The 15,182-nt window shown below is 45.1% G+C and overlaps 1 protein-coding gene across 4 annotated transcripts in view; it reads right to left on the bottom strand.

Annotated features, from left to right (window-relative positions):
* The window catches only part of TNS3 (tensin 3), a 364,194-nt gene extending 349,387 nt beyond the window's left edge, over nt 1-14,807 (bottom strand). For 2 of the 4 annotated variants that reach the window (XM_019509126.1, XM_019509125.1), the window contains exon 1: nt 14,768-14,807. The gene's annotated coding sequence lies outside the window, so the exon portion shown is untranslated. Of the gene's footprint in view, nt 1-1,611; nt 1,876-14,767 lie in introns of those variants that run through there. The other 2 variants (XM_019509129.1, XM_019509128.1) reach the window with 1 other exon arrangement.
* Nucleotides 14,808-15,182: the final 375 nt, after the last annotated feature.

A 15,182-nucleotide genomic window follows, 5' to 3' on the forward strand; every position in this document is an offset into this window, starting at 1 on the left:
TACCAGCTGTACGCAGATTTACTAAGTTGCTGGGTTGGTATCAGAAATTGGATTGGTATCAGCCGATATGCCTCCTTAAAAATCAGTTATCATCTTGGCCCCCAAAATCTCTAATGGTACACCCCTATACCTTTCCATACTGTGGAATCCCTTTTGGATTACATAAACTGGTCATTGCCATTTCAAATCTATTTCAATCAAACCCAATTCAGTAGTGATGCTTTTATGATTTCAGTTGCATCTCAGCTAGATACGATTATCACACCTGACAAAGATGAATAGCTTCACATTTGCAGGCTCCAAACGAGTCTTGGTCACTGTCATATTCCTGAGTATTTGAAGGTCACACCTGATTAACCCAAGTTAGTGATCCCCTGTCTTCCAGTGCTCTGAACACACTTAAGATGAAATTGAAGAAGCCAATCTTTCAGCTATAATCCAAGAGCTTCCCTATGCTACGAAGAGTAGTGCACTCAAAATTTAGCGAGTCTGTTTTAGGGTCACATTAAAAACAGAAGGAATGTGCTTTACAAGAATGAGGCCCCTGACAGATGTACAGTTAAGATGTGATTAACCAATTAAATTGCACATGTGGCCAGGCTGATGGGAGCTCCCAGCCTCAGGAACACATCAGAGCTTGTGACTCTCATGCATTCCCCAAGCTGGAACAATAATCAGGTGACTGCCACTTTCAGCCTCCATGGAGCACCAAAATCAAGAGCTCTGATGTGCCCCCAAGATGGGGAGCCCCAACCAGCTACCACTTTCACCTGCTGAGGCACAGGACTCCACTGTGCACTTGTGGCTGGGAGCAGAAGCTGATCTATGCTCCCAGCCTCCAGAGTACAGCAGAGCCCTTGACTCCAATATGCTCCCAGGGCTGGGAGAAGAGATGAGCTAACTGACTTGCTACATGCTGGTGGAGGGGGAGCCTAGAATCATGATCCTGGGCTCCCTCTGCACCAGCAATATGGGACAATGGGGATCTGGTCTCCAAGCCCACAATCATGCACTTAACTTAAAACAGGAAGGGATCTGGGACAGACATTGCATAAACTGGTTTGACCCAAATCAGTGAAGTCTATATTCTACCAAGTTTATCTCCAATCCCACAATGATGCACATGTAGCAAGGCAAGAAGCAATCAGATGCCACAGCACCTTTAACAATGTCTGCCAGGGGCCTGAGGTAATTCTATATTTTTGCGGGGAAGAGATGTTTAAAAAACTATATTATACAATAATGGCACAGAGAGACTGTTTCCATTATCCACTGAACGATCTCAGTAAGGACACTGGTAGTCACAGATCCCAAAAGTTGGTCCAAAAAGTTTTCACCAGAAACAGCCAAACTTTCCTTAAACCACGTATGCAAAATCAAATCCTTCCTTGTTTTTTTTCTAACTTTCTTTTCTCCCATTCTCACATTTCATATCCCCCCCCATATCAAAAGCAGGTTTTCAGTCAGATTTTAATTGCTGAAACATCAGTACAACATGTCAGTTCAGTTTCTCTTTCACCAAGGTGTTTCTATTCTTGTTTGGCTTCTTTCTCCCTCACTTACTTTTACTTTTCATGCTTTCTCTCTCTGCTTCTTTTCCCTCCTTGTCACATTCCCTGCTGTTTTGGGACACGGCCAGGACACAGACACTGTTTACCATCCAAAAACATGTTATTCTTCTTGTCAGCGAGCATGAATTTGAATCTTCAAAGGTGGATGAATTGATAATAGAGGTTGAAGATGTATTTCATTACAGGAACTAGAAGACAGGAGTTTTAAAAACCAAAACAGCAGGAACCAAAAGGGATGACTTCCATGTTGGCCCTCAACAAAATAAATAACTAATGTTCAGCCTGTGGCTTTGGTTAAAACAGCAACCCGAGGAGCTGCTCTCTGTGCTTCCACTGTTACAACAGTAATTTATTAAAGTAATGTACAAATAGCAACAGTACAGGTATGTAGAATGTTTTGGCAACGAGCTGTAAAAAGATGAGAGGGTATAAAGCTCAAGTCACAATTTTCCCTGGTAAATGTCACTGGTTAACAGTACCTTAAATCAAGCTATGGCGTGATAAGGCCCATTTAACTGATTGAGTCATTTTATGATAGGAGCAGACGTGCGCCACAAAGTTCAAGCCTTCAAGTCGCAGTTAGTTAATGCAAGACATACAACAGGATATTTGAGGAGCCTCTCAGGTATCAAATTTTAGTATCTACTTTAAAGATACAACACCCTGACCATCTGGTAGCAAAACAGCAGCCAGGGACAGGGAAAAAAATGTTGATGCTCCTTCAATTGTTTAAAATATTTGCCAGAATCCTGGAAATGATATTCCTCTATTTATTTTCTTTAGTGATAAAATTAACTAAAAAGCATTTGGAGCTATACATTCGGGAAGCAAATCTTGCCTTGCAGAATTACAGTGGTGTGTCAGTGTATAAGGCTGTGCAGGCTGTGCATCTGGATTCCTTTTTTAATTTTATGTCTATTTTTAATGCAATTCAATCAACTTTAATTCTCCAAATAATTACATGAAATGGAGATAACTCAAGATCAGGTTTAATACAGCCATCCTTTACAGTTTCCTCCAAAATATGGGCAAAATCAATTAAGCTAAGTATAGACAGTCAAAAAGCCCAGGGCTGGATCGATTCAACTTTTGCCTTTTAGTTTAAACTGCGTAGATTGGGGTGGGCAAAATATGTCCTGTAGGCCAGATCCAGCCCGCCAAACCATTCTGTCTGGCGGGGCCCCTAAAAAATTTAGAAAATTAATATTTATCTGCCACTGGCTGCCTGTCAAAGATGACAGGAGCCAGGTGCAGTAGGACCCAGGGGGAGCCAGCAGCAGAACTAAATAGCCACAACAGCAAGTCCAGCCCAGCACCATCCCCCCGCCCACCCCCTCCCCCACCCCGGAGGCTTCTGGCCAGAGGCAGTTCCTGCATCCCTGCACCAAGAGAAATACAGATAAGGAGGTAGGGGAGGGGGGCACGGGAGGACTGTGGGTGATCAACCCAGTCCTCAGGGCCAGCTGGGCTGGTTCCTGCAGTCCCAGTACTGCAGCTGGGAGCCACATGGTGCCAGAGCGGCCGGTCAGTGGTGGGGAGCGGGGAAATGGCTGCAGCAGGCAAGGGAAGGGGCAGCGAGCTGGTGTACGGAGCACAACAACACCCGGGCGGGAGTGTGGGGCCAGCACTGGCAAGTCCCAGAGTGGGGCGAGAGGAACGCAGGGCCCAGGCTGGCAGGGCCTCTATGGAGCTGGGCTAGCTCTCTCCTCTCCCTGCTTGAGCAGCACAACCTGGGTCCATAGAGTCCCTGGCATCCCAGCCCTTGCAGCGCTGGGACCACAGGAACAGCTGGGATGTGGTGCCAAAGCAGTGGTGGGGATAGGAGGGGGATGGGGAAGCGACAGAAGAAGGGCAGCAGTGGCAGCGAATGGGAGTATGGGCTTGCAGGAGAGTTGGCAGGGTTCTGCTTGCTGCGGGCAAACCCTCCCCCTCCATGAAAGCCAAAACTTTACCTAGCCACCCTCCCCCCACACACTCACAGCCCCCCACAAAACCCATACCCACCCACACATATCACAAATCACACCCCCACACACCAATACCCACACTCACCCTCCTACAATCTACAAGAGTAAGAATTCATTTTAACCTATTATACTATCACCTCTATGTACACTACATAAACGCATGTAAATCAGGCCAAAGTATTTTTTTAAATGAAATTAATAAATGTTGTAGTACATGTTTGATATTTAGAATGTAATTTGGTATTTTTCTGGTTCAGAGATGGCAAAACCCTTTGCTGAAAGGAGTAATTCCAGGGGGACAAGGGGAAGGACTTCTGGTGGCAAAGGTTAACGGTTAGGGGGTGGGACTTCCAGTCTCAAGATGGTGACCAGGGGGTGGGGCACCTCTCAAGGGGCGGGGCTACGCATGTGGCCCTCAATGGCTTGTCAGAACTCAGTAAGTTGAGTCAGTTGGCTGCCTGGCTGGCGCATAAGGGTGGGTGGAAGCCCTTAGAGGCTATTCCCCCCACCCTTCCCCATTCAAACGGAGATGGGGGTGTGTGTCCAGGCCCGCACCCTATCTGACTGGCTGAGTATGATGGTGGGGGTGGGGAGGTTTAAATCCTGACCCTGGCCCACACTGACCCTAGTGTGGGCTTCCCCCTGCTCCACTTGAGTGGGGAGGAGTGGAAAAGCATTTGAGGGCTTTCCCTCTACTTCCACCCTGGCCAGGCAGCCCCTGACTGGGGTTGGTACAGGCCACGGTAGGGGTTTAACCCGCCCAACCCTGCCATCATACTCAGACAGCTGGGCCGATGCCTGGCCACGATGCCTCCCCTCCACACCCTGCACCCCAGCCAGCCAGCCCCCGACTGCGGTCAGTGCGGGCCAGGGTGGGGGTTTAAAGTCCTCCACCTCTGCCACCATACTCAGCCAGCCAGGCCAGTGCCTGGCCACTGACAGATTCCCTTCAACCTCAGGCAGACCCCAGCTGAGGTCAGTGCAGGCCAGGGTGGGGGGTTTAAACCACCCCTTCATCATACCCAGTCAGCTGGGCAGGGGTGGGGCCTGGCCATGCCTCCCCTCCCCACTCAAGCTGGGTAAGGGGGAAAGCCTCCAAGGGCTTCCCTCCTCTCCTCCCTCCCAATCAGGAAGAATCTGGCTCAGGTCCATGCTAGGGTTCTCTCTCCCATCCCATCTCTGCCAACAGAGGCAGTGATACTGCTCTAGCTAGGGAGCTGAGAGGCATGGCTGACACTGCAGTGCTGGAGCAGACAGCACAGCAGAGCCTAGTTCTGCAAAGGATCCTGGGATGCTGGGGGACTGAGTTAACTTGAATCAGGAGGGGATCTGTGACAGAAGTTCTATAAGCTGGTTTGACCTTAAATCACTTAAATCTGATAGTACCTCCAACCATCTTAAACTGGTTTTGGCCATTTTGAAAGCAGTTTATGTGCACTGAACTTCTGTTCTGTTACAGATTTAAACCAATTTTTGATTGCATCATTCAGTTTGTCTGTAACTTCTCTGATGCTACAAGAATGGTGAATTTGGCCCTCTTCATTTATAATATCTCTGTGGTGTATTATACACCTCAGTTGCTGAAATTTTACTGCTATGAATAACATATTGCCTCTCAGTGAAATTAAATAAATCATAGATTTCAGACATTAGGGCTGGAAGGCACCTCCGAAGATCATCGAGTCCAGCCCCCTGCCTGAAGGGCAGGAAGTCAGCTGGGGTCATAGGATCCCAGCAAGATAAGCATCCAATTTACTCTTGAAGGTGTTCAATATAGGTGCTTGAACCACCTCCGATGGCAGGCTGGTCCAGACCTTGGGGGCTTGGACAGTAAAGAAATTCTTCCTTATGTCCAGCCTGAAACGGTCTCACAGCAGTTTATGACCATTTGACCTCGTCATCCCTTGGGGTGCTCTGGTGAACAAACGTTCCCCCAGATACTGGTGGTCACCCCAGATAAACTTGTAGGTGGCCATCAGATCACACCTGAGCCTGCGCTTTTCCAGGCTAAAAAGCCCCATAGCTCTCAGCCTGTCGCCGTAAGGTCTGTTTTCCTGACCTCTGATCATATGCGTGGCTCTTCTCTGGACTCTCGCAAGCTTCTCCACATCCTTTTTGAATTGTGGAGCCCAAAACTGGACACAGTACTCTAGCTGTGGCCTCACCAAGGCCGAGTACAAGGGGAGAATGATATCCCGGGATTTGCTTGAGAAGCATCTATGGATGCAAGCCAGTGTTTTGGTTGCTTTACTAGCCGCAGAATCGCATTGAAGGCTCATGTTCATCTTGTGGTTAATGATGACCCCCAAGTCTCTTTCTTTCATAGTGCTAGCCAGCGTAGCACTGCTGAGCCTATAAGGATGCTGCAGGTTTTTCTTCCCAAGGTGGAGAACCTTGCATTTTTCGGTGTTAAACACCATCAGGTTCTCATCCACCCATTTGTTAAGCCTGTTCAGGTCAGCCTGGATCACCCGCCTGTCTTCTGGTGCGGATGCTTTTCCCCAAAGTTTGGTGTCATCAGCAAACTTGGCCAGTCTGCTTCACAATAGAACAGCTTTTATTTTACTAAAAATATGACTGTTTACAAGAACTGTACTGAAATCCCTCTCTTTTCCAATCAGAAGAACATAAATGACAACATAAATTAAACCAAGCCATACTGGGAAACCTAAAAACAGCTGGTTTATATTTTAGGACCTGAAAGTCCAAACAGCTGTACTGCGTTGATATAAGTGGGCCTTGATTTCCTTGCAAAGCTTCAAGATGCATGGCTTAAGAAAAACAGGGAGAAAGGGCCTCTTTGGAAACAGACATTCAAGCTCAAAATACTCAATAAAATCATGTCTTAATGAAAAAGCTGGTTTGTGAATTTCATCAGCTTCAGCAATCTTTCAGCAAGCATGCCACTGTGCTGGGGACAACTTCCTGGTGTAAGTGTTGGAGAGGCCAACTAGGGGCCATAGTCTTCTTGCCTGCTGCTCACAAATAGGGAAGAATTGGTAGGGAATGTATTAGTGGATAGAAACTTGGGCAGCAGCAACTATGAGATGGTTGAGTTCAGGAGCCTAAGGAAAGGAAAGGAGAGCAGCAGAGTATGGACCCTGGACTTCAGAAAAGCAAACTTTGACTCACTCAGGGAACCAATGGGCAGGACCCCCTAGGAGGCCAAGCTGAAGGGGAAAGGACTCCAGGAGAGCTGGCTTTAAAGAAGCGTTCCTGAGGTCACAGGAACAAACCATCCCAATGCACAGAAAGACTAGAAAGTATGGCAGAAGACCAGCTTGGATTAGCAGGGATTCTTCAGTGAGCTAAAGAACAAAAAGGAAGCTTACAAGTGGCAACATGGCCAAATAACTAGAGAGGAGTATAAGAATATTGCTTGGTCATACAGGGATCAAATCAGGAAGGCCGAAGTCCAACTGGAGTTGCAGCTAGCAACAGACATGAAGGGTAACAAGAAGGATTTCTATCAGTATGTCAGCAATGAGAGGAAGGTCAGAGAAACTATGGGTCACTTACTAAATAGGGGAGGAAACCTAGTGACAGATAAGGAGGAAAAAGCTGCAGTACTCAATGCCTTTTCAGCTGTCTCCACAGGCAAGATCAGCTCCCAGACTTCTGCACCTGGCAGCACAGTTTGGGGAGGAGGGGAGCAGCTGACAGTGCTAAAAGAACAGAGTAGGGACTATTTAGAAAAACTGGACATGAACCAGTCCATGAGGCCACACATGATGCACCAGAGCGTGCAGTGGGAGTTGGCTGATGTGACTGCAGAGCCACTGGCCTTCATCTTTGAAAACTTGTGGTAATTAGGAGAGGTCCCAGATGGTTGGAAAAGGGCAAACACAGTGCCCATCTTTAAGAAAGGGAAAGAGGAGGATCCTGGAAACTACAGACCAGTCAGTCTCCTACTCAGTCCCTGGAAAAATCATGAAGCAGGTCCTCAATTAATCCATTTCTAAGCACCTGAAGGAGAAGGTGATTAGGAACAGTCAGCATGGATTCACCAAGGGCAAGTCATGCCTGACCAACCTGATTGCTTTCTATGACAAGATGCCTGGCTCAGTGGATGCAGGGAGAGCAACAGACAGGATATACCTTGACTTCAGCAAGGTTCTTGATACAGTCTCCCACAGCATTCCTACAAGCAAGCTAAGAAACGACAGGTTGGACTGTACAGTGGATGGAAGACTGACTGAATCATGAGGCTTGGCTCAAAGGATAGTAATCAATGGCTCGATGTCTAGTTGGCAACCAGTATTAAGTGGAGTGCCCCATGGGTCAGTCCTAGGGCTGGTCTTGTTCATTATCTTCATCAATGATCTGGATGATGGGATGCACCCTTAGCAAGTTTGCAGATGACACCAAGCTGTGGGGAGCAGTGCTAAGCTGGAGGGTAGGGCTAGAATTCAGAGAAACATAGACAAAATTAAAAATTGGACCAAAAGAAATCTCATGAAGTTCCCCAAGGACAAGTGCAAAGTTCTGCACTTAGGAGGGAACACTAGTACAGACTGGGGACTGACTGGCTAAGCACCAGCTCTGCAGAAAAGGACCTAGGGTTTACAGTAGACAATAAGCTGAATATGAGCCAACGATGGGCCCTTGTTGCAAAGAAGGCTAACAGTGTGCTAGGCTGCATTAGTCTGAGTGCTGCCAGCAGATCAAAGGAAGTGATTATTCCTCTCTGTTTGGCACTAGTAAGGCCCCCCACTCTGGAGTACTGTGTCCAGTTTTGGGCCCCCCACTACAGAAAGGATGTGGACAAACTGGAGAGTCTAGCAGAGGGCAGTGAAAATGGTTAGGGAGCTGGGGAACAGGACTTATGAGGAGAAGCTATGAGAACTGGGCTTGCTTACTTTGGAAAAGAGAATATTGAAAGGGGATTTAATAACAGCCTTCAACTGTGTGAAGGGTGGTTCCAAAGATGATGGATCCAGGACTGTTCTCAGTGGTGGTGATAAAAGGAATTTCTAGTTCATTGGACAACTCCCCTGCCTAAGTTGTTATAGCTGCTATTTGAGTGCGTAAGATCTACTGCACATGTGTAGTGATCAATTCGGTTAAAATTATTCTAGCAAGTGTGAACTCTTCCCCTTTGCTGACCTAGTTTTGCTGTGGAGCATGCATAGTGGCTAGCATTCACCTGTTAAGCGCAGGGTATGGTAGTGTGTGCACAGCCATTTGATTGGACCAGACATGGTCCAAGAAAGTGCTTAATACAAAGTTTGATGATGGGAACTGTTGCAGACTGCATGAGGTAAATGAGAATTTGATTGGACAGTATGTGGTCCGAGTGTGTGCTTGATACAAAACTTGATGATGAACAGGCCAGACAGTAAAGTGACTGGATGAATAAGATGGAGTGATTTTGGAGTATAAAAGTCCGCACTTAGCTTGTGTGCTGTCGCCTCTTAGCTAACTGATGTTCCTTGCACACTACAACCTGTGCACAGGTCCCAGGCAAGCAATGACAATGGGTATGCAGGCTCGACCCTGATTCTGTCCACAGGTGTGTACTGCTAGCTCTCTTGTTGTAACATAGTCCACATTATCGAGCCAGTGTGACTTAACCACCCACAGCTGTGGGCCACCTAGTTGTGGTATGTCCCTTTAACTTAAAGAAAGAGCCTCTGGTTGTTAACAGGGCAACTGGCCTCAGGGTTCCCCCTACTCAGTGACCCTGAAACACAACCGCTCACAGTTTGTTGTCTTCTGTCTTGTAGATAATCTCAAACCTGATGTGCTGCAGCTCTCCAAGCGTTGGACCATCTTCCTCGCATCACTGCATTCTGGTGAGTATAGAGATTCCTCCAAACCTCAAAAAGAGAGTTTTCTACTATCCTTCTTCGCCTCTGTTGGGGCATAGTCCAAGCAACTGCTCTCAATATATCCTCTGCTTTCTGTGTCTCCCTTCCTCCCCTGCAGTTGTTGCTGAGCATGCTTTTCTGACATCATCAGTCAAGCACCCAGCCAACTGGAGCCACAAGGAGCTAACAAATCTCAGCATTCATGGTTCCAGCAAGTCCCACGCTCCTGTCTCTCGTTCCTGGTGAGGTAAGTACTTGTGCCCGGAATAAGCTCTCTGGCACTCTTTGGGGTCCTTGAGGCCCTTTTCCCCAGCCTATACTCAGAGCTGGCAGCACAATCTGCACTGCCACAGTCCTGCAGGGACTTGCCAACCAATCTTCTAAGCTTGTGGAAGTCAGCTTTCCTAAACTCAAGGATTTATATCCTACTGACTGATTTCCCTGTCTTACAGTGGCTGGAGAAAGTAATCATCTCATGGTCATTGTCACCCAGTGTCCCTTCTATCTCCAAGTTGCTCACTAAATAATCCCCTTTGGCCAGAACCAAGTCTAGGAGTGCCTTACCCCTCGTCGGCCCATAGACTTCTTCAGTCAGACAGAGCTCTTCAATGCAAGTGAGGAAACTTTGTGAGTGATCAGATCTTGTTGCGTGCTCATCCCCCGAGATGTCTGGGTAGCTGAAGTCACCCATGACGACCGTGCTCTAAGTGCGTGCAGCCTCTGCCACTCTAGAGAATACCTGGTCAAGCTCTTCCTCTTGGTTTGGAGGTCTACAGTAAACTCCTACAGCAGGGGTTCTCAAACTTTGTGCTACCATGACCCTGAGTGCTGGATGGCGGCAATGGGGGATGGGGAGCTCACATGCGGCACCCGCTGCCACCATTTTCCACTCCATGCTGCCACCACATGCCACTTTCCCATGCCGCCACGGTACCCCCTGGGAAGTTTGTGGCCCCCTTTTAAATTGCTTGCAACCCCCCCAGGGAGTCGCAACCCACAGTTTGAGAACCCCTGTCCTACAGTCAAATCCCCCTCCTCGTGCTCTCCCTGTATCTTGACCCAGAGGGTCTCAAGTCACCCTTCTTTGTTGCCAATCTCTGTTTCTACAGATGTGTAATGTTCTTTCACGTAGAAAGCAACTCCTCCACCCTTCTTCCCAATATGATCCCTCCTATGCAGGGTGTAGTCCTCTATCCCTGTGGTCCAATCATATGTGGAGTCCCACCAGGTCTCATGTAATCCCTATGAGTTCGTATTGCTTTTTGGTTAGCAGGAGGGCCAGTTCCTCTTGCTTGTTCCCCATGCTTCTGGCATTTGTGTACAGGCAACTAAGCCTGCCATTGGAAGTCCTAGGCTTCTTGGTGTGCTGTGGAAAAACCTGTCCTTCAGCTGGTGTCTGAATATGCTTCCTATTGTTCCCTGGTATGCTGGTTTCACGGTTGTCGTTTCTTGGGCTTGTACTGGTAGTTGTTGACTTTTCCCATGGCTCTTGGCTCCTCACACCACTCCTTTCACCTCAGTATTTTAATTAGTTTCCTGCCCACCCCAATAGAAAGTTATCTGTAAACTCTAGTTAAAATATTGATCAGTAGTGCAGATGTCAGAAGAAAGAACAATGGTCTCAAGTTGCAGCAGGGAAAGTTTAGGTTAGGGTATAGAAAAAACTCTCTCACTAGGAGGCTTGTAAAGTGCACTGGAACACACAGGGGTTGTGGAATCTCTAACCCTGGAGATTTTTAAGACTCGACTAGACAAAGTTTTGGCCAGGATAATAAAGTTCAAATGGTCCTGCTTTGAGCAGGGGGTTAGACTAGATGACCTCCTGGGGTCCCTTACAACCTAAATGTTCTATTATTCTATAATATTTATAATAAACTACTAGGAGGTTTATGCTGGCAACCACTATGTCCAGTACAAGTATTTAATAAGTCATGCTAGACCCACATGTTAATTACTTGTGTGGGACCCAAACAGTGCTATTAAATGCAAGTAGCATTAATATAAGAATAATCTTGTGTACAAGTAAAAAGTCAAAAATTTTAAAAAATGGTTTATCACAAGTACAGCAGATCTCTTTTCCATTCATGATATTGCCCTTCCATATACTATTGTGTGTCAAGTTCAAGATCTCAGTACTTACTCTTGTAGTGCTCACTACTCTGGACTTAGAATATCTGTACAGAAGCCTAAATCTTCAGGTCTAGAACAGTGGAAGATAATTAGAAATGCAAACAAAAGAAAGCAAGCCACATTGAAATGAAGAGTGTTGCCAAATGCAAAATGCATTTTTTCAAACTTCCTCTCCATGATGGAAACATACAGTTCAGTTCAGCATATGTTTAAATTCATCCTTCAATTTTCCCCATGGGAGGGGGGAGCAGGGGTAGGAGAAGAGAGACACGAAGAGAGAAGATATAGACACCATCATATCACTTAAAATACTTCTGGAATTCACACAAACTATGGTGACAACTGCAGCATAAGAACCAGAAAAGAACAGAATTGTGTGATGCCCATCACCAAATCCCCAAAACTTTTGTACTGCAAGGTGTGCACTGGAATTATCATTATTTTTCATTCAGCTCAATTTAGCATTTTTAAGAGCAACTAGGACATTCTCTTAGATGCTTCACATTATAAGAACATGATAATGATGTTTGTCTAATGGTATATATGCTAGGGTCCCATTGGGCGGTATATTCTGTGCTGTACACAGATTAAAAAGACAGTACCCTCTGCAAAGAGTTTGCCATCTATATAGGAAGAGGAGGAGGTAAAGTGATGCAGAGATGTATACTGACAAGCAGGAAAAGTAATCAAATATGTTTTTGTCTCTATGCCAAATGAAAGGTTTAATCAAAATTCCATAAGGTGGTCAGAAAAATCCAGTTATACTGCATTTTATTTGAATTTGGAGGATGGAAACAATCTTCCACCTGCCTATTACCAGTAACTGCCATTTATTCATACTTCTTTGAATTTATACATTTATTCATGCTTTTGAACTTTTGTGATGACCTGAAATAGTGAAGAGGGACTATAAATTATGTAGGGTATTTCCTGAGTTACTGGGGACTTTCCTAGATGTCATATTTTTGCTAATGAATTACAATGTATAAAATACCAGACTTTAAGTGCTATCTCGTCTGCATCACCAGAACATTTCTGGTTCAGAGCCAATACTTCTCAACATGGATTTCAATCCAAATTGATTCCACAGAAATATAACCATGAAAATGAGGGGATGAGTGCAGTTAATACAGTAAAATCAGTCTACAACTCAGTAGCCACATCTACACATATGCTTAACTGCTAGGTAGATTAATTAGTTGTGGACTAAAGCATCGCTGTCCACATATGACACTAGCAGGCTGCAGTGAGCTAATTAATGCTGCCATAAGATAGTACTGTCAGGGACAGTACTAGTTTACGTTGGGGTAGTTAACTGTGATTAAATGTACGTGTAGACACTGCACTTGGGAGTAGTTTACTCCAGCTCTCACTCCTCTGGAGTTTATCGCTTCAAATTAATTGCATGTGTAGATGCAGCCAGTGATAGTATATCTCCTAAACCCACCTCCCTCCCAAGAAAGTCAAATCATACTCACAAACCAGAATAAGTGGAAGAAAATTACATTAAATTAATTTCTCTGAGCCAGGAAGGTATGGAATGACAAAGACATTTCATCATCTCCCCTGTAGTTGCATGACAAACAGGGGCATTGGCTTGTTTAAAAAAATATAAATAAATAAAAAACAAATCAGTCCTATTGGCTCCTCTTGCTTGTTATCACACACATTTTGCCTCCTACTTCCAAACTCCAAACATTTAATGCAAGATAATCTCGGTCTAGAATTCTACGATACTTAAATTAGTCCAGGAACTATAGATAAACCAGCTCCCTATGGATGTCCTTGTAGCTTTAAGAACAACCACCCATGGACAAAAGGGCCTCTCAGGCCATACCCAATAAATATATGCTGATGCGTAAGATGCACAGAAATGGAAAGCTGGGGACATCAGAGATGGTCCTGACTGCCATGACACTTCAGTTCTCAACATTCTCATTTTGCTTAGCCCTTCAATGTGTCCAGCAACTTCAGGAAGGTTCACAAAACTAGAGTTGCAAATAAGCAGAAGGTTCCCAGACTACCTGTGTTTGAACACTTATACAGAGCGGCATGTAGAAACCAACATCTAATGTAGATCTGGATCCATGAGCCACTGATGCCAGCACCTGGCAACCCATCATACAGAGCATAATTCAGAAGCTCCCCTCCCCACCTTGTTTCATTCACATCTTAGGAAACAGCAAAGCAGGGCACATTCCAATTCAAATTCTACATAAATAAATAAACTATCAGCATCAAGAGACAGCCCTGTCATAGAGAGGAAGCTCTTTTAACAGGACATTTAATAAGATTAATAGTGAAAAACAACAAAAGTAAAATAAGGAGCTTCTTTTCCCACTGCAATATTTTACCAAAGTTTTATAATTATTCTGTATAGTCTCAGCACTGTTGAAGGGTTTACTTAATGAACACATTTATTTAGCTTAATCCTATAAATTCTCCCATTGTTTATAATCTTGAAGCTGCTGTGGTGAGTCACTGACCATTTGACTTTCATGCATAAGAATAAATGAATAAATCATAATGAATCATCAATCAGAATTCCTAACAGTACCTTCCACCTATAAAATGTAAAATGAATAAATATAATTGTCTCCGTTTTAACAAAGGGGAAGATGAGAAATAACAACATGAAATGACTTGCCCAACCTAACACAGCAGGTCAGCAGCAGAGCCAAGAGTAAAGCCTGGATCTTCTGATTCCTGCTCTCATATACAATGCACAACATCACACTGGGTGTATCTACACGAGACGTTAATGGTGCTAATGCACAGCAGAATTAGTTTACTACACTTTAGCATCACTTAAAGTGTGTGCTGGTGCTAAGGTGCAGTAGCACCAATTACAGTGCATTAATGAACGTGTAGATGGGTCCACTGTCTCCCCAGTGAGCCTTTTAAAAACTACAGGATTCAGTATGATTCAGCTCTGAGGCCACTTCCACAGAGCTAGGACTCCTACTCTTCCCTCATCCTCACCTGCCCACCTTCACACCTACCCCTACCCCCACTCCCACAAGTCATTACTCTGGCAATACTCTCTGTAAATCTGGTAGAAGTCTTGCCTAAATCAGGACAAAGCAATAACTCCAGGGTTTGACTCTACAATTGGCAACATCTGCCCAGGCAGGCACAGTACTGGAAGCGTGATGGGCAGACCTGATCACCCCCACTTGCCATGAGAAAGTTCTCCAAATTGAAGAGTATGGCTGGGTGCGACTCCTGCATGTTGGCTCTTTCAACATGCTCTCCCATCATTTATACCAGAACTGTCAAGTACACTTACCAGTTCATAGTTGATTGGTAGAAAGCAGGGGGTCACCACCTGGAATAAAGAGAACAAAGCCAAGAAATAAGACTCTTAGAAGACCTGGCCTCATGAGGTTATCAATACACAACTGAATACTCAGGAAGCTTAAGAATTCAAGACCAGATCCAAAATGAGGAATGTTACTAATTAATTTTTTTATACAAGACTTAACACAGCCAAAGGCAGATAAAATGATTTAGATTTCGCTTGTCTCCAAAGGAAGGAAGTCTAAATTTCAATCTGCCATGCTATTCAGAACCAGAAACTTGATACAGATTTATAGATATACAACCCAATTTATACTTAAAACATTTCTGATAAGAACTCCACAATCTATATACTTTCCATAAAACTTGTTTGATATTTCAAATGCCAAAATGGGTGGAAAACC

Source organism: Gavialis gangeticus, unplaced genomic scaffold, assembly GCF_001723915.1.
Source record: "Gavialis gangeticus isolate Ggan-Ray unplaced genomic scaffold, GavGan_comp1, whole genome shotgun sequence".
In the NCBI taxonomy this organism is placed as follows: domain Eukaryota; kingdom Metazoa; phylum Chordata; order Crocodylia; family Gavialidae; genus Gavialis; species Gavialis gangeticus.